At 26.6% G+C, this 21,248-nt stretch overlaps 1 protein-coding gene across 3 annotated transcripts in view; it reads left to right on the forward strand.

Moving 5' to 3' along the window:
- The first annotated feature begins 519 nt into the window (after positions 1 to 519).
- Positions 520 to 21,248, forward strand: part of LOC111034234 — a 289,529-nt gene continuing 268,800 nt past the window's right edge. For all 3 annotated transcript variants that reach the window (XM_022315353.1, XM_022315352.1, XM_022315354.1), the window contains exon 1: positions 520 to 784. The gene's annotated coding sequence lies outside the window, so the exon portion shown is untranslated. The remainder of the gene's footprint in view (positions 785 to 21,248) is intronic.

Below are 21,248 nucleotides of genomic sequence, written 5' to 3' on the forward strand. Positions count from 1 at the left end.
TTGGCCAAATTAATTTTATGATTATTTAACTTTACTCTGACTATGATTATTTACTTTAACTGTCATGTACCTACATATGTATTATTATTTGTTGCACAAAGGTAATACATATATTTTATGATGGAGGGAACCAAAATACATGGACTATTGGGGGTCTGACGAGAATGTAAATATTTATTTTGCTATTTAAATGTAAATTTAATTCAAAAATAAATAAACCTAGCCCTCCAATATTTTACACAATCTCCAGTAGTAGAATACCGTGGTCTACATCCTATTACCTACGACCTACGATGATGATGATAATAATAATAATAACAAGCACAACAATAACAACCACAATGTGTGTGCGGTGGTGAATACGACTTAAACGACGGGTTGCTCGGGGGTGTCAGATCGGAATGGTTTGATTGTTTCGGGGTAGATGGCGAACGGCGATAATCGATTTCAAAATACTCGTCGCCGCTCGGCACACGGTTTTGGGTTTGCGGCAACCACCGACAGTTTTCGCGTACCGACCGTGTGCCATGCATGCCATAGTTACGGTTCTGCGTGAGTTTCGTCCCGGTGTAGATATCGCGTGTTTATCGTGTGAGTAAACTACGAGAGATTTTCGTTTTTAATTTTTTTTTTTTTTTTTTGATACGTTAAAAAACCCGTATAATTCACTTTTACGGTTCACGGTGTTGTGCGGTCAACGTAATATTATTAATTATCATGTCGGTCGGCGAATAAAAAACGGTTTGTCGGAAAATGGGATACTCCTCGGAACGTTCGTAATCGAGTGAGTAGATTTTTAAATAGTATACCTAATATTATGTTAAACTATTTGTCTGGTCTGTCGGCTTATTTTTTGCTTTTTTTTTGAGGAGGTTAGAATATTGAGAGGCAAAATACGTGGCATACCTGCAGTATACATACAATATTATACGATCGGCTGTAGAACTTAGAACTGTTATTCATTTATGCTAGGTATAATATAAGGTATAACTGACATGTAAATAAAAATGGCATACATTTCAACGTATGATACATTTTGTACTTATAGGTAAAAAAATAATAGTTAATAATAATAATAAATTAAATAAAAAATATGTATATTATTACATATCAATAATTTTCCACTTTTTAAATACAATTTTTTTTTCTAAAAAAAAATAGTAAAATAGAAAATAATAACTGTTTCAATTTGTGAAGTTACCTAGTATGTATATATTGTATGCATTATTTAATTACTTTAAATATAAAAAAAAAAAATGATTAATGAGATTCTAATTACCACAGAACGTTTAGATTGAGTTTTTGAAATAAAATCACAGTCACTGATAACAAAAATTAATTATGAATAAGTTTTATAAACACCATTGAGTTCTCATTAGTATAATAGTTGTATTAAGTTAAACATTGTTGGCAATTGACATGTTCACAAAAATGACACTCAAATTCGATAAGTTGAATAAAAATAAATTAAATATTAAATTTAAAAAAATATTTATCAAAATTGAATTTGCTATTGTTATTAAACTACTGTTTTGTTAATAATTGATTTAATTTTATAGTCGTGCTTAAATAAAAAGTAAAACTTAACATTTTATAATATAAGAACAGTTTTGAAAAAATAATTTTAACGTTTCAAAAATCAAAAAAAAATATTGAATTGTTTTTAATGACTTGACTGTTATATAAGTGTTAATTATATTAATAAATAAATTAATGATAGAATTATGCTAACAAAAAAATTTTATCAGGCACATATATTATATGTACCTATACTTTAATACTTTATAGTCTATAGTCTATAGGTACCATGCGATATATTAAAACAAATAAACAATTAATAATTAATAATAAAATCGTAATTATCTATACAACTATACGAGTATGTTACCATGGAATAATTATACATATCTTGAAAAATATAGAAGTATAGCAATATAAATATAAAAAATCGAAGTAGTAGAACATAATGTAACAAAAATTATGATTTCGTTCTAATATTGTGCCATTCCTGCATAAGTAAAATAACTAATTAGTACTTGCGATCAGTGAGTTTTTAATCGATTTCAAATAATAAATTTAATTGTTTATAATATATATGTATTATGTATACTGATATTATAAGAAGTTTTTCTTTTTATAATTCGATATGATTGATTGTTTAAAAACGGTTATTTTTTAAATTGTGTAGCTTTGATACCTATACTAATGTAAATAAGTAAATCATCCATTCATATTAGTTTAATATTATTTCAATCTTAACTCGTGCATTATTCAATTAGGTATGAAAGATGAAGATGATCATTATTGATTATAAATAATTTATAATTATGTTCGATGATATATGCATTAAAAAGTGTCTTAGTGTCAATATTATTTTATTAGCTGAATAAGTCATACAGAATACTAAAACCGTATTTATTGATTTTAATATAAATAATCTAGTAATAACTAATAATTGTACTTTGATAATATTTTTTTTTTTTTTTTAATAATTTAATGCTTTTTTTAGAAACATGAAGATAAATCGGAAATTTGTAACTAGATATGATTATAAACGAATTAGCTCATATTGAAACTTTTGAAAATTATTGTTTACATTTTTTTTAAGAATAACTGAAAATAAAGAAATATTTTAAGAATAGTGTGATTTCGAGAATATAAACGAAATTATTTGAAATAATGGCGTAGGTCATGTAGATGAATTTAAATTATATTTTGAAATAAATAAAAAAATACTGGTCCATAAATGCCTGATCCAGTTGAATGGTTATTTTGACGAAATTATAATTTGCATAATAATGTTATGTATAACGCCAAACGTGACGAGTAAGTAAGTATTATCATTTATCATTACAGGATTTAATTTTGTATCCTAATATAATATTTAAAATAAACTAGAACATAACCTATTTCTCATAGTTTGGTATTGAATTGTATAACATATTTAGTACCTATTGAAATTAGTAGAATATACTATTGATACAGTACTATTTTATAATTTATGACAAATATTATTTTAAGTATAAATAATGATATATTTAATATCATATACTATAATTGGCGTAAATATATGAAATATTATTTTATGATTTCTGTGCGCAATTCATAAGATATGGAAAATATTTCTTACTTCGAAACACATCAAATATTCAAATATATCATACTATTATTCTGTAATAACAATTACGGATGATCGCGTTTACGTCTGTCGAACAACTCTGCCATAGTCGGTATAATATTCATAATGTTTCGAACACCACATATATTATGACGCTCGTTAGCAGTTAGGCACAGCAGCCAAAAAAGATTTGTCTACCAGCGAACCGATTCGTTTTTGTGCCAAACTGAGTAGGTATCATAATATATGTCGTATCCACAACTATATTTTGTCGTATTTAACAACAATGTTGTTGTCATTATCATCCGTAATGTAGGTACTGCCATGCTATGCCAGTGACGTTATTAGTGAGTTTATATGATAATGTTTTTATTGGATTTATTGACGTCAACAGACACTAACGTCTTACAACTACGGAATAATAAATTAAAAATAATATTTTATTTATTAACCCTACAAAGAGTCAAAATCCATCTAAATTACACATATTTTTTAAAATATCAAAATTTAAAAATAGGATATATTATTTTGTAAATGCCTTTACAAAATATAATTTTATACTCAATGTAATTATACAATAATAAATATTAATGTAAATCATAAATGTAGGCTAATGACCTAGCGGTCAAAGCTTTTATTCCTCATAAAATTAAATAAAAAAAGGTGGGAAAGTGGGTACCACTCTGCTGTAAATGTCGATGGTCGGTTATTGTAATGGATGTGTTAAATTTTAATTCAATAATATAATATCATTGTATACGAAAAATGATTTTGAGCGGAGACGGTCTGTCAGCCTATATAATCTATATCAAGCATCATTTATTATATTATTAATTATTAACTATTTTAATAGTGAATATTATTAAGATTTGAGTAAATACCTACCACCTTACCGTAAAATAGTGTAGGTTCATGGTATAAATAGTCTGTAGATTAAAATCAATCTAAATATTATTAGAATGGCTTTGAGTATAATACAGTATATTTTATAAAATACCTACCAACGCAAAAGTTTTAAGTTCCGACGAGGCTAATGACCTAGCTGTCGAAGCCTTTATTCTAAATAAAATTAAATAAAAATGGCGGCCAAGTGAGTACCGCTTTGCACTATGTAGTTGTAAGTGTCAAGTGGGTGTCTGTAAATAATGATTGTGATAAATTTTAATTCCATGACATATTATTGTATACAAAAAACGACACCAAGCGGAGACGGTGTTTATACATTTTTAAGTACGACATTTTATGATTTTGACGAATTTTTTCAAAGTTTGAACTTAAAATAAAATACTGTGTCTACGTATCTTTAATATTTTAAAGTAGATATAATAACAAATAACAACTAGAGGAATCTTGTATTCAATGTTTAAGCTTTTCTACCCAGTAGATAATTTTTCATTGACATTTTAAGAAAAACAAAATTTAAAAACTGAAAATATCTATTAATAGTAAAAAAATAGTCGAAATGTTTAGAAAATTGTATCATGTGTAAGAAATGACAATACAAACATTTTGTGAAAGTTTGAAATGTCTAATTTGATATCTACCAGAAACCACCTTCAAAGTTAAGACTCAAAGCATCTTTACTGCTCCAAAAGTGACGCTAGGTAATAAATAAAAAGCACACATCATTGTAAAATCATTAATAAATACATTCATCGCTGCAATCGGAATCTAAAAACTATGAAATCATAGAAAGATAAATGATAAACTTTTAAGAATTTTAATATTTCTATGTTAGGAGTAATTCATTATTGGTAATTATGTATATTACATACAAATATACAATGTTTGCATTACAATGTAGATTATTTTTGGCTTATTAAAATAAATACAAATCCCTTTTTTTTGATATTGTGTTTTAATTAAAAAAACTTTTTTTACTAATATTTGTACCTATTTATTTACTTATTCAACTATCATTTTTTTTATCGTCGAGTCCATTTTCCCGTCTATTGACACTCGACACTTACAACTTTACAGTTACCTGCTTGCCCACTCTTTAACATTCGCTTATAAAATAATAAAATACATGAACATATATTTCTGTGCTCTTGTTCAGCAGAAGCAAAAATGTCAGATTATATAATGGTAATTTTTATTTTATGAATACTAAATAATTGGCAAAAAAAAATTGGAACAACGTCGAAATATTCCATAAACATATTATACGTGTATGATATAGTATATTGTATTACAATACGTATATGAAACTATGAACAATACTGTTTTTTTTTAGATGAAAAAAGTATAACATTTTTTTTTTCATCATTTACTGGCATAAGATTTTTTATTTTTATTTCATTATTACAATAACATATATTTCATTTTTGACAATACGCCGTGCTCACATCTTGTAAAGATTTATAAAATCCCGAAAGAATCAGTCGATGGGTGTTACACATATTTTCTTGTACAATTAATATTACAACATCAGTTTTGTAGTAAACGAAGACGTTGGACTTTTGTGAGAGTATTGTGGATCCTTAATGACTATTATTTTTTTTTATAGAATCCGATAATATTTTTTGAAAATTTTCGAAATCATTATGTTGAATAATGATGCAATTTCGAAATCCCATATAGACTTAAGGCACTTGCGTATATTTTCATATGATGAGCAATTACATAATTCATTATATTCAGTAAATGTAAAAACATCTTTGATAAATAATTTTTTATTCCGTTCAGGACTGCACAACATTACCTTCAAGATCACTGGTTTTCATCATTTCGTCGTTAAGGGCGTTACGACACACTAATATTTCAGTGAAATATGATATATTTTCCAGGCAACAATCGTAAAAATATTATTATGTACTACCTATGTTAAATTGTAACGTATATAGAGTGTATCATAAACAGTAAACGATAAACCATTCATCTGATTACCTATTCGATAACAATGATATCATATCGTTAAACCAATATGTAATTTGGGTTTAAAACCCTGGTTTGCAAATGACTCGTCGAAAATCGTTTTTTTTTTTTAATGGGGACCCAACTATAATGAGACATATATGAGGTATGTGTCTAATTGAAAATAAAATGAAAAATTAGCATGAAATAAAATAAAAAACACTGCATCTATACTATAATGATAATATTATATTATGAACCATTAAACTCAAATGTTTTCTACGGTAAAAATCCGATTTTTCAAACACTCATAATATTGAAACTAAGATGATTTTTGTGAATGATAGTGGAATGAATAAAGCTTTACATATAATAAGGTAAAACGATGGAGAAACAGTAAGGTATTTGATCCGTTTAACGTGGATAAAAATTCCTCTGGGAAAAATGTCTACCGCTAACACGTGGGGGTGAGTTGAACGAACACTGGTGGATCGTTGGACGGGAGGGTTGATGGAAGTAAGGGTGTGTCAAAGAGATTCAAATACACTTAAACTTTACCGGACCACGTATCGGCAAACTTTAAATGGACCGAAAACTTGGCAGCTATAGTGATGCTCGGCGCCCCCCTGTACATACGCTCATGGTGTATAATGTAATAACGATGTTCGTGGCTAAGCTATTATACAGCGAGTATAACTTATAAGTTATAACACTGTTTATTCGAAAAACACGTCCATCGCAAACGGGTTAAATTAAGCCATCATTTAGCCTCCGCGTCCACACTCGTTCGCTGTCCGTGTACTACTTTGTTGAAAGTTAAACACCATATTATATAAACAATATTATTCATATTATAGTCTGAGCCTTAAACGCTAAGACGTGGATTTGAGTGTGAAATGGTTTTTTCGCGAAAGTTCGCTCGTTGTATTGTCTAGGTAGGTACCTACTAAAAAAGTGTAGATTTATAATTTTCAATTTTTTTTCTTTTGTATTTATGGACCTAATTATTTAATTATTATTTGTTTTATTTTAAGGACGTTTTACCCTCTGTACGTCTATAAGTCGGTAGACGTGTAAATAAAGTTGATGCCGACAATGACATCTTTGATCTAATACCTACACTCTCGTCTGTTGTACCTATTATCTTTTACCTATGCTGTTAAGGTGAATATTGCACTAATTGCTAATAATTTTATGTGTGTTCTCCGGGGTAAATGAAACCAATCGTACTTTTTGTAGACATTTTAATATTATACACTTACTATTGACTTGTTTAATTATTAGTGACAAATTGATTCCATTAGTATGCATTGGCTGTTGCTATTATTATCATGCATTTTGGACCAAATTTATAAAATAAAAACTTGGACTCAAATAAAATGTATTCTATGAAAAGACAAAATATTTTTATTTTAAGTTATCGATGCTTTAAATGAACCAATATTTTATATCAATAGTTAATAGTCTTAATACTTTAAAGTATTTAAATTAAATATTGATTGTATTTTTAAATTTAACTTTACTATTTTTAACATTTTATTTTGGTTCTAAATTAACTAATTTTGAATAACACATAATAATATTTTTAAAATTTGGGTCAATATTATATCTATTTTTACTCGATTCCTAATCATGAATAAAATTTGGTGAGCAAAATAAAATATCTAATAAATGAAAATAAATATGAGACCTGAAGGGTAATATAAATTATCAAATTATGTTTTGTTGAAATATATAGTAACAAATTAGTTTCACAATATACCGAGGTCATGGTAAAGATTTTCTGGACATCGGGACAATCTTACATCCAGGACACACAAACCAAATGTCTGAACTTCCTATTATGATATAGCTCAGGGCCGATCCAATAACTATTGACTGTTATTTTTGTTGGAAAGTAATACGAATAGAAACACCATTCATTCTTAATAGAATTTTAAATTGTTGCGAAGTGCTTAAGATATATTTTTAAACAGTATATCATTAGGTGTCAAGTCTAAATAATAAAATAAAAACCATGAATCGAATAAAAAGACTGAGTGCTGGACTCTTGACTTGCTTAGCACACATCGGCCCTCAAACCAGTGTTGTGTATTGTTTTCTTTTTATAAATAAACAATGCATTTTTAGACTCATAAAAAAACATTCTGAGTGCAGGTCATTTTTTACTATCAGTCTACATTATTTAGGCTATGAACGGTTTATAGTTTACCAACTATACAGCAGTTAACAATATTTTTTAAAAATGTTTTCTCAAACGTTTGTAATTTTGCTATAACTGCTGGCATTCCTAAATAAAATCTGTGTCCGACTTTCATTAAATAATATTATACTATGACCCAAACTTGTAGTGTGGAGAACTTATATTTATAACAAAAGCTTTATATTTAACTAAAGCTCCGACATTTAATAGTAACTATACTTAAAGAGTGCTTACTTTAATTTTTAATAGAATATTTTATTCTTGTAATTTATTTATTTCAGACGTGTGAAATGTATATACGTTGCAACGTATCTCTATTCTCTGAAATAATAATAATAATACATATATTGTTTTATATTATGCAATGAAATTGCTCGACCGAATTTAAAATTAACAATTCATATTATTTCTTTATATTATTTTCCTGGAAAATGTGTTGGATGAATTCAAAACAATCACATGAACAGTTTTCATTTTCAAATCATTTTAAGAGTATTATTAATGCTATTATATACCTACTTTTATATAGTTACTACATGTTTTTGCTGCTTTTTTTTCATTTAACGTGTGACGTGTGCATCACATGAATGCATGTTTCAACTAACTATAGGTTAAGTATACATTATACACAGGATATCGTAGTTTAAAAAAAGGAACACACATTAGTATATTACACGCGTTTGTCAAAAGCATACGGATCATGTTTGAATCTCTAGTAAAATTAAATTTATTCGCAACGAAAAATAAAATTGTTTTTCTTTACTAAAATATATTCGTCTACCTTAATGTATTCGGTTTTTCAAAGAAGGAACCTTAACTCTCCCGGCGTACAAATGTGTTACAAAATGGATTCCCACTCACAATAGTATACAAGAGAAGCATTGGTTCAAAGTGTAAAACATACATACATATGTATAATATATATTCATAAACATATGCATAACCATATAAAATATAAATATACAAGCATTACCAAATGTGCTGTACCTGGAATTATTTATTATTTGTGTCGTGGCTCTAAAATTGTTCAAATAATTGTATATCAATTCATTGGTGTCATTAGGCATTCATGTTCATTTGGTGTTTGGTCTGAAATTTGTTAAAAACATTGTATTGTATACTTGTATGTATCTATACCCAACAGACAAGCACTTATTATTATATATAATATAATGTTATTTATATATTTTATAAAGTAACAACTATAATATTGTATATTTATTTCCTAAAGATAAATAGTTAACAAAGAAATATTATGTAATTGTAGATCGAATTATTATTTTTTGTTCGTCAGTAATGACTAATGAGTGTAAAGTATTTATGCATATGATTTTTAAATAATGATATAGTTAAGACAGTTACATAGTACGTTATTTTTTTTTCTCCAAAAATATAGTTAATACTTATAACAATGTAACAATGAAATATCTAAAACCGTTAGAGGAAAGATCATTTTTCGTTTAAAATTTAAATATCAAATTTCGTTAAATTTTAAACTTAAATACCTACCTATATATATTTTTTTAGATTAATGTATAAACTGGAATCATATTTTATTATAATTTTTTATTTATAGAAAAAAATGTTATCAACACAAACAGAAAAAAAAATTAATAATACCTCAAAAAGAGCCAAAATAAAATTGAAGTATGATTTCTGAAAAAATATAAATATATAATATATTTGGCTTAAGTTCCAAGTATCTAAGTTTATTTATTTCAGAAGTACACAACAAAAAATGACTGCTTAAAATTAAGACTCTTGACTTTGGATGTACCAACTTGATCTAATTTTCATCATATATTAATATCGGTAAAATTTGGGTAATTTACGTATTTATACGTCCAAACATTGTTCCTTGGAATTTATGTATCATGTACCTATACTGGTTAATACCTGTATTTACCTGTTCATATACATCATTCAAATACACTTATATTATATTTATTTTATAATGTATTTTTTTGTAATTATTTTAAATATTCCACATTTTAAAAAAGGGGTGTTTACCATTACACAATAATAATAATAATAATAGTAATAGTAATTAATATGATGTTAAATTAAAACTGCAGATCATACAAGTATTAATCCTTAGTTGACACTCTATTTAAATTACTGACATTTGTTAAATCATTTATGTATGCAGAGAAAATGAAATTTTTTTCACCCAAGCAATGAGTATTTTGGGATATCAAATGATTTCCCCCAGAACTTCACAAGTATGTACTGGTTTCTTATCCAAAGATAAATTTAAAAAAAACAAAACTAAGGTAAGACACATCAAAAGAATTATTATAGATTTATATATTATACTTTTCGGAAATAAAATACCTTTTTTCAGAACTTCACAGTTCTTTTTTTCAGATATTTTACTTATTATGTCTGTTTCTGACACAAAAATTATTTCTTATGTTCACCAACTTTTCTTTTGTTCCTTCTATTTTTTACTTGGTCGTTTTTATTTAGACTAATAATTCACACTTTTGCAGACAGATTTGTATTTTTTTTTCTAATCAAAGTAAAGAAATATATATTTTTAAAAATAAATTCCCCAAAAAATATTATACAAATCTATTTATCCACGTTTCAAACATTTACATTGGTTTAGAATACTATTTTTATTCCTAAATATTATAGATATAAATTAAAAATTAATGCTTGTGCCAAATCCAAATTTAATATAGAAAATAATAGATCATAATTTTTATTCATGAACTAGATAGTTATATTACTTTTTGAAAATTCATGAAATAATTGTAAAATGATAAAATGTTATTTATACATATAAAATAAAATATAACATTGAATTTTGATTTATGTGTAATGTTTACATATTATAATATTATCTCCTTATCTAAAAATGTCTGTTCTGAGAAGGTAACGGAAATACCTAATTTTTTTAATTTAATCTTATAAAATAAGTTTATCTTTTTGTTTTACACATGATATTTGTGTTTAGTAGTTTATTTTTTACATATTATGTACATCTTTATAATAACTTGTTGCCTGGTTGGTAGGAAAATAGTAATATATCAATTTATTTTGTTTTTCCATTTTACAATATTTTAAATATTTAACAATATTATAGATACGCCTAGAAAGTAGATATTCAATTAATTGATTACATAGAATAATTATTTGTATGAAATTGTTTTAAAAAAGTCAAATACTAAAATTATTTTATGAATAAACTTTATTTAGGGTTTACCAGCAAGCAGTGATTATAATTATTGAAACTAAACCAAATTTCATTTTTTTCTTTTTTATCATACTAAATGCCTATGATTTCGCAATTAAAATATTAAGTGCATTTTTTTGTTGCAACAATTGGATTTTGATTGTTATACATGTCCATCAATTTTTAAGTAGATTAAATCTTCTCCCACATCTCGCAATTTAGTTTGTTGGAAAGTTGTAATTACATCGACTGATATTAAGTTTTTTTGACACCCTGTAAATTGATTTGTGGATATGTAAAATCACTTTTTACAGCTAATTTACAACAATATTTTTATTACTTGTTCCCAGAGTGATATCTTGCAGTGTGCAAAGCAAACGTGTACAGTAATTATTGCTGCAAGTGAAAATTAGAATGAAGTTTTAAAGTATATTTTATTGTGGCAAAAATCGTGTGTACAATATTATATTGATACTCCGGTTCAACAGTTTTGTTGTACACAATTTGTCAACATTTACAAACAGTTTAAGTTTGTGTCGGTGACATTCACCGGCTACTGTTAGCATTCACTCACTGACTGTACACATTGGTATACAGTAACACGTAAAACATAATACAGCGGTATGCCTATAAATAAACATTAGTACAATATTCTTTATTTATTTTATTATCTACCCACTAAAGCAAACCCAAAATAAATTCAACTGACTGAACAAATATGTTAAATATAAATATTTTTGTGGAATAAAATAGTACACCTATAAAACTTCTGTAATATTCTACCATATTCTTTGTTTGCAAACTACGTGAATAATGTTACGATTTGTAGGTCGTACCTACAGTTGTGCACACAGTATTATTTATTAAAACTTCAATTTTTTTAAGGTACCGACTAGTTCATACCTACAACTCGCATAAATAACAACAACTTTAAGCGACGGAGATTTGTTTTAGTTAAGTGCCCGTTTGTAAATTGGATTTGATTCCAGCTAAAAGAACAAATAACAATTAAACTCATAATTTAATAAATTATATGGTCCTTTTATAATATGAATCCATCCCTGTATTTGTATTATATATTCAATAAGATATAAGTAGCGAGATACACGAATAAGAAAATGCATTAATAATTGGACATTGTAATTATTAAATATCATGTTAGGTAGTAAATAACGTATAACATAAAAAATATATTATACATTATGTATACATAATATTCAAATGTGTATTATTGAAAACACAAACAGCACAATAATATAATAATATAATGTTTTCCCCTCTAATGTATTATTTACAAACAAAAACATGGTTTTAAATAATTAAAGCGTTCTTTAGTTTCCGTTCATGGTTCATATTTTAAGTTCATTGTGAAATAATTTAGAAAACAACCACTACCTTTTAGTAACATAATATGTACAAAGCTTTTGGCATGATTTATATCAAAATTATGCGTGCAAATTGTAGTGCAGTAAATATAATAAAAACAATATGTACTTATATTAAATGTCCTCAAACAACGTTAGTCAATTATTTTAACCTCATGAGTATATTTCTGTTTAGTTCAAACGCTAAATAAGTTTTTTTCCATGACGTATTCTGCAAATAGGTACATATAATATAACACAGTTGTCAGTTAAACTTTTAACAAAGTATATTGAAGGAAAAACAAAATTAATTAAAATATTTATTCTATATTATAATTTGGATGCCATCATCATGCCACGAAAACATTTATTTTTTATTATACAAGCAATAGATGGAAATAATCAGTATCATATAGTCTATAAAATCTAAGTATAATCATTATATTACTCGCTAGATATTTACCGAAGTTTATAACAAAAAGTTTGAATTAATTTTATAAAATATTAATTTATACGTTCAAATTGAAATGTTCAACACGCTCGTTAGTTTAGCACCTAATTGATAAGTACCTACTTTGGGTCTTGTAGTCTGGTATAAGATGAGGGTAAATATAATATGACTATTAATAACCTTAAAGGTAAAATTAACTTTGCAAAACGACCCTTATTAAGACTTCAAAGTAGATACGATGGTGATTGGTGGCCTGATGTTTCTAGGTCCAACTACTACTGTTGTATAGTGATCAATGACAAAGTAACCGGACGTTTAGTAATGCCATTAAAACCATTAGGTATAAAATATATGCATACAAACAATAATAAGAACAATAAATTGAATGAACGTTAAAACAAGATTAGTTTAAGTTAGTGTTAGGATTTAGAATAGATCATAAAATATACAAGTATATTTTATATATTAGCTATATAATAATACTAGTAAATATTAAGCTAACACACTAGGCAACTCTAATTGCTGTGTTATATTACAATTTACAATAAAAAAAATAAAATTTATAAATTGTGATTTGTTACACAGAATTGTATTTTAATTTACCGAAATGCTAACATGTAAAAGTAATAATTATAATATGCAGTACGGTGTATGTTATAGTAAAAAATATGTACACAATTTAGTTAGATTACATACTTATACCCTCTCTCTGTCTTCAATGTCCATTACGGTTTTAAATGTTTTATTAGTTTATATCCAAATTTAAAAAGTTGCGTTTTATTGATATATCTATATTACACACGTCATATCTAATTAATAAATGAAACACATAAAATATTAACTGCATAGAGTCCTTATTATAAAAGTTATTGTTTGATATAGGTAGGTATATAAACATTATATTAGACTGTAAAATGTAATTAAAAAAGATTGGAATTGTGTTTTGTAAATTTCGCTTAGTGATAATAAATACTTGATATTAATATCGTATTACAACTTCCTCATATTACCTAATGTGCTAAAATATAAATTTATTATTGGAATTAAATATAAATTACGCACTAGAAGTTTTAATAATGCTAAAGGTAGGACAAATAAATGTGCAAGACAATGTTCTTAATTAAAAATAATAAATTATAGTAGTTAAATGATATTGTTATTAAGACATTCAAAAAGCAAGTTTCCATTAATAATTTCCATTTAGGGAGAACTATTATTCTTTATTAAAAGAACTTAAAATAAAACTCATAAAAGTTTTTAAGCCCATTACAAATGCTTCTTTAATTTTAAGTTATAGCTTTGAGATACTTTACTACTAGATTTTTTCTGTATAGAGGTATACTCAATGGAGTGCTCAAGAAATCACAAGTGGTAGTGGGGGTCTGAAGTCACCTAATCACATTCAAAGCAGGGTTTACGAACACTAAAAAGTAATAGGTATTAAAAATTAAATTAACAGATTACAATAATGTGAATAAAGTATTGACAGTACGAATAAAAAATAAAAATACAATTCTCCAGGGTTTTTAAATACCTGTTTCATTTAATATTATTAAGTTTTAAGCTAAACAGCCAATATAGTAAGCCAATAAAACCATTCAATCTAGTCTAAGATTAATATATTTTTTGAAACAATAATTAACAATATTTTTTTACTTTCCAATAGCCACTAAAATTGCTTAGTTATTATTCTGAGTATATAGATTTTCTTGGTAGAATGATGCTAATGGTCTTATTTATTCTTCATCGTCTCCTTTTCAGGTTCTATGTAAATATTAAATCAAGCCTTATGTTTTCTTCAAGGGGGTTTATGTTAAAAATGTAAAACGGGTAGGTATACGAGATAAAATAAAGATTTATACTAAAATCATTATTTTTTACCTAGAAATATTTTCAAAAATCTGATATTATAACATAAACATTACCTAAAGGTATCAAATATTAGAGAAGAAAGAAAAAATAAAATAAAATTGGTATAAAGATGAAAAATATGGGACGGAGTGATGCAGATAACTACTACGGGCCAAGTCATCGGTTCAATTCATGGCACAGTGCATGAAATATGTGTTTCCGAGTGACCTAATCCATAACTGTCGTCCGTTTGCGACATCCAGTTTCAACTAGGAACCACTCCACTAAGAGAGTAGTTCACTCATGTCTCATATATTATAAGATGTTAGTGGAGGAGGGTGATGTCGTGGATAAAATACTACGTATTTAATATATGAATAGATAATTATATAGATCGCATTGTCTTCCTGATTTCCCTACTATGGAACTATCCAGTTGTAATGATGTGCATCGATAAAGACCTTTGATTCGAACCAATAAATCACAAATTAGAAGAAAAAAAATGTTGAATCATGAAGTTTGTACTTAAGATTTTATACTGGCAAGTTTTAGTATTCATAAAAACACTGTCTTTAAATTATGTTGGCAATTCAATTCATTTTTATTTTCTATATTTTTAAAAAATAATACATATATTATATATATATATATTTATATATTTAATTATACATTTATAAATTAAGATTATATTTGGTGTCGCAAAAACTATTTTTTGTAAGTAAACATTACATGTGTATGTTGTACATTCAAATACTATAGTATTAGTTTTTACTTTTTAGTACACACAACACAAACATAGAACAAAAGCCGGTTTGAAAACGTCACGTTACGCAATCATGGTAATTGAAATTGTTATTCTTTTAATTAAATTTAAGAATGAATCCACGTTTCAGTGAATAAAATAAAAATAATTTATTTAGTTGATCTGGTTAAGTACTCTGTACTCTCAATTATATATTTTTAATTAGAAATTTACTGTACTTCAAATTAGAGTTATTTTATTTATTAATAATTGAGACACCTATTTTAATACAAACCTACAACCTAATCTATGTATAGCCGGATTCTATCTAATTACATTAAATCTTAAATACAACGACGAGTGTCTATTGAAAAAAACACATTATTGAAGTTACTTTACATGAACATGTGATGCGCGACGACAAAATTAAATTTAAAATACAAAACTGTAAAAAAAACAACTTTTAATAATATGGAATAATATCAACTAAAGGATCATAAAGTTTAACCATAGTTTGAACATTGAGCATTTGGTTACACCTGTGGCTGGTTTTTGTGAACTTCATACAATTAACATCTTAATGACAAGCTTTCTGTTTAATTTTTGTAATTCAACTTTAGCACTAAATTACCTAACTAAATACATTTACACTTTGAGAAAAACCCGAAAAGTCGTACTGCTGTATAGTTTTTAGGTGTTGATTGAATTTCGTCATTATGTAGACCACTATGGTAATAGAAGTGTTAAATTTTAAATCAATGACAAACCTATCATTGTCTTCATACGAAAAATGGTTCTGTGTGAAAACTGTCCAACCTAAGTATTTTTGTATTTTTTAAAGATATTTTTTAATATATTATATTTCAGATTGCTATTATTTATTAATAATTTAAATTAATATTTTCAGTTATAAAATCCGAATCTATTGTGTCAAAAACTGGTTTTGGGTAAAAATGTTTGTTTTATAAGCTCCAAAAGGTTCTATAGAAGACACAAATATTATAAAGAAAAAACAAACAACATAGCTCCCCTTAAAATCTAAATAGAACGTGACAATAAAGAGAGTAGGTACTTCATCCATGGTTTGTTAATCGTATATTATGTAAACTTATAGGAAATAATTGTAATATATTATATTATTTTATCTTTCATTTGTATACTTATTTGTGCGTCAGCTAACGTACTGATATTGTTAAAATAACATAATATTAAAAATGTTCTTAAGACATGTATTTTACTGTACCTACTTATAACTTATAAGCATAAATTAATAACGAGAATATTCATGTTTTAAATCAATTTGATGGATTTACTAGTAATAGTTGTCGTTGTTTAAATTGCAACTAACTATTTGATGTTGATCTGTTATTATTATTATTTTTATATTATAATACATACAATGTACATTGTATTAGTTTATCATCATTATGAGGTACCTATACATTTTTTTGGAACATAAATAGATTTAAGTAAATTTGAATAATGGACCTACGTTTCTATAAAATAAAAACAACAAATACATCTACAGTAGCCGACCAAAAAGTCGAACTGATCTTATTTTGAAAAAAACATACCTACACGAACTGCGTGCTTCTCAAGTTTGGTTAAGGATAAAGCTAAGACTTTTGGGAAACATAGATCAATGTGTCGAATACGTTTTATGACTTCCATTCTTGTCTATTGACTTGGGAATTCAAAAGGAATGTTGACCTTATTCTCTTATTTCTCAAGTTAAAATTACAGATCTTATTGTTTCATTTTGTAGCCCAATTCGAATTACATTCTTTTAAGGTTTACAGCCGGAAAAGAAATGGCGTGATGTATATAATATTAATGCGTTTTATGATTTTCATTTTGTCACATCGACTACAATTTGTAAAGCATAAAATAGTGAAGAATTGTCAAATACAAAATATAATAGTTTTTTTTTTTTATTAAAATATTATTTCAATCTACACACATTTATTACAATGAGTCATTTTGATTAGAGTTAACTTACAGATTTGGGATAGCGCACAGTAGGAGGCACACCCGACAAAATATGATAATAACATCTACGCCTAAATAACGCAGATATGATATATTTTATATTATTATACTATTTTGAAAAAATAAAATTTACATACAATGTGACGACGGTGTTTTATATCTAAATTATTAATGTAAATGTCTTGACTGTAAAAATATATATTGTTATTTGCAAAATATTTTGTAAATATGAATAAATACATACCTGTAAAATATATTTTGTGATGCATCATGGAATAATTATTAAATGAAATCGAACATAAATAAGGCGGCCGAGTTACTCCTAAATTATATAAAAATCACTAATTGAGTTTTATTTATCTTAGCACTTGGTAGTTGACTGTTGTGGTATTAAATCTAAAGCACTGATAAACTATTTGATTGCAAAAACAATATTGTGTGTGGAGATTGGAAAAAAAACCTTGCACGCTGACATTTATTTTATTTAGTAACATTTTTCAACAGTTATCAGTAGTTGTTCTTTATACACTTGAAGAAATTATTGAGAGAATAAAAAAAACGACCTCTTCAAAGTACAGTATAAACTTGATTTATCGTCAAATCTAGCGCAGCTTATCCTGGACAAAAATATCAATAAACGAATAAAGACATCAAACCACATGTCTAACCCTTTAAACTAATACGTTACTCATTCTGTTTAGAACTTACCTAATACGCTTTTTTATTTAATAAAGTATATTAGCTATGAAATTTAATCCATAAATAATATTTTATCATATTCTACCGTCAGTGATAGTTAAACGTTTCAGATATGCAATAATTCTTCTTGAATACGTAACTGTGCAATAAACTATTTACAAAGTTATAAGAACAAACTATAAATAATGTAGCACGACAAATCACAAAAATGGGACTCTGTAAATAATAATCTATTTCAGCGGTTCCCAACCCTTAGGCCGCAGCTCACTCGTATGCCCCGAGCAGCTCGGTACTGGGCCGTGAACCATATAATATTAAATATTATTTATATTTAAAATAATATTATTTATGTAAGTTTTTTATACATACCTTATAATTTATATTTTATAATATTTCTGGTTATAATAATATTTAAATTATTTAATCAATATCAACTACAGTGTAGGTTAGGTTAGGTAAAACTATCCAGTCTTAATCCAGATATTAACTCTCCCTTGCAGGATAAGAAATGTCAAAAATCCCATTAAATTGCTTAACTTGTGATTAAGTTGAATAAAGGGGTTTTCCGAGTAAAAAATTGATTTTTTAATTCTTTTATTTCTAATAACTGCCATCTGTATATATTTATATATATATATATGTGCTTACGTATATAGGTGGGCCTCAAAGATTTTTTTACAAAATTAGTGGTCCGCACAACTAAAAAGGTTGGGAACCGCTGATCTATTTCATTTGGTTATTAGAAATCTTGTAAAATAAATGTCCATTTCATAACATTTTAGATTTTGCTAAGATATCGGACATCGAAGAGAATCGTAACTATTTCGAAGTGATCGTTTTCGGTTTTTTGAATATTTTTTCTAGAAGTAAACGAAAAACCTTATCACCGCTATTAACTATAAATTGAATGTAAACGAACAAATCTCAGTTAATTAAGGTCCTTTAGGTATATATTGTTTTTGGAAAATAATGTATTACACGACTAACATATTATTATTTATGAGTATAAATTAATATATTGGTTGATGAATAAATGGACAAAGCTCTTGATTAGTCTGAGCATTTTGAGTATGATAATGGAAACTATAAACTGAACAGAAATGTAATTTCTTTATTATTCAAGCAAACAATTCATAAAAAGAAAAACTAATTCAAATAGTGTTTCATACAATTCAATCATCTTATATCATGATATTTGGCTGTATTCCGGAAACGTGTATTATTATTGTTTATTATTATTTGAATTATACTGTCATACTGATATACCTATACACAGTATAAAACGATGATAATAATGTTGAAATCAGAGAAAAATCCGCATGATCCATATTGTATTGCTGCAGTAAGTTATCGCAGTCGTAATATATCTCACTGTGAACTCGAACGGTATAATATGAGCATTTTATTTTTTTAACACTTTAAGTACCCGTGTTCTAAAGGTATGAGCAGAAGAAAATCCTAAAAAAAAAACTTATAATAACATTTATTATCATTGTTGTTATTATCACGATTGTTGCTCGATCGTCCGACTTTGGATTGAGTACGGGTGGTAAAAGTAATTCAAAAAGTTTCTCAGTCTAGAGTTTCATTCATTTTTTTTTTTTTTTGGAATATAGGCACATTATCCCACCGACCACGTTTGTACGACCGTAGTTGTTGTGCGTTCGCGTCCACGACCTTTATTCAACTGTACGACATTTTCCAAGCAAAACTAATTTATCGTCCTCGATCCTCGAAACCTTTTTACTGTGTCTAACAATTGCCGCAGAGTTCAAAACGCGCCAAAGCGTCGGCGCCGGAGGTAAAACAATTTCGCACTTGTATCAAAATATTAATTAGTGCCAATTACGGAGGTTCGGGACAATATAACAATTATAATAATAAGAGGGAATGATTCGTGAAAGGAATAAGAGAGTTTTACCACACCGCTGCAGTGTTTACACTCGTCGGGGTGGTCTTATACACATTCTTTTACGGATGTTTAGGAAGTGATCATCAGCTGTTCCTATATATGTAGTAAAAACAAAATAAATGTAAATGCACACCATAATATAACCTTTTTACAAAACATTTTTTTTATTTCATTATTATGGTCACTGGCATAGCGAATGGCGGTTATACTTTAATTCACAAAATATTACTTTCCCACATAATAGTATGTAATATAATATAATAGATAAAAGAAATATATATTTTTTCGTTAATAGTTCGTAATTTTTATTCAGCCAAAAATATAGTTAAAGTCACATCTTCATTTTAATTCTCCAAGCATAAATATCGATATATTTAGTATACGTATTTTATCGGACATAGTCCTATAAATATTGACGATGTTCAAAATTAAATCGATTTTATAGAAATCCCCAAAAACAAAAAAAGTGTAACGAACAAGTACTTTCTATCCATCTCCATAAATGTATAGAACAGCTATTGCCTATTATATAATATGTTTATTTACATCAACAATAGCGGCAAGTTTATGTAGTAAATATGCTAACTCTATTAACGGACTATTAAATAATAAAATTAAATAATTGAAATTGTGTGTAACCGATATTGTGTAAACTGTAGTAATAAAAAGTAAGACAAAACACAGAAAAAATTTAATTTGCCATAATTTTGTGCCCATTTATAATACAACCTACCTATTCACTACAATCTATTATGGTACCATTTACAATTAAATCCATACTAAGGATGAATCAATGATCACTATTTGTTTTATATGATTTTGTTTATATTAATTTATTACTTGATTTTTAAATTATTATTTTATCACAATAAAACGATTTAG

This window comes from Myzus persicae, unplaced genomic scaffold (assembly GCF_001856785.1).
Source record: "Myzus persicae strain clone G006 unplaced genomic scaffold, MPER_G0061.0, whole genome shotgun sequence".
Taxonomy (NCBI): Eukaryota; Metazoa; Arthropoda; class Insecta; order Hemiptera; family Aphididae; genus Myzus; species Myzus persicae.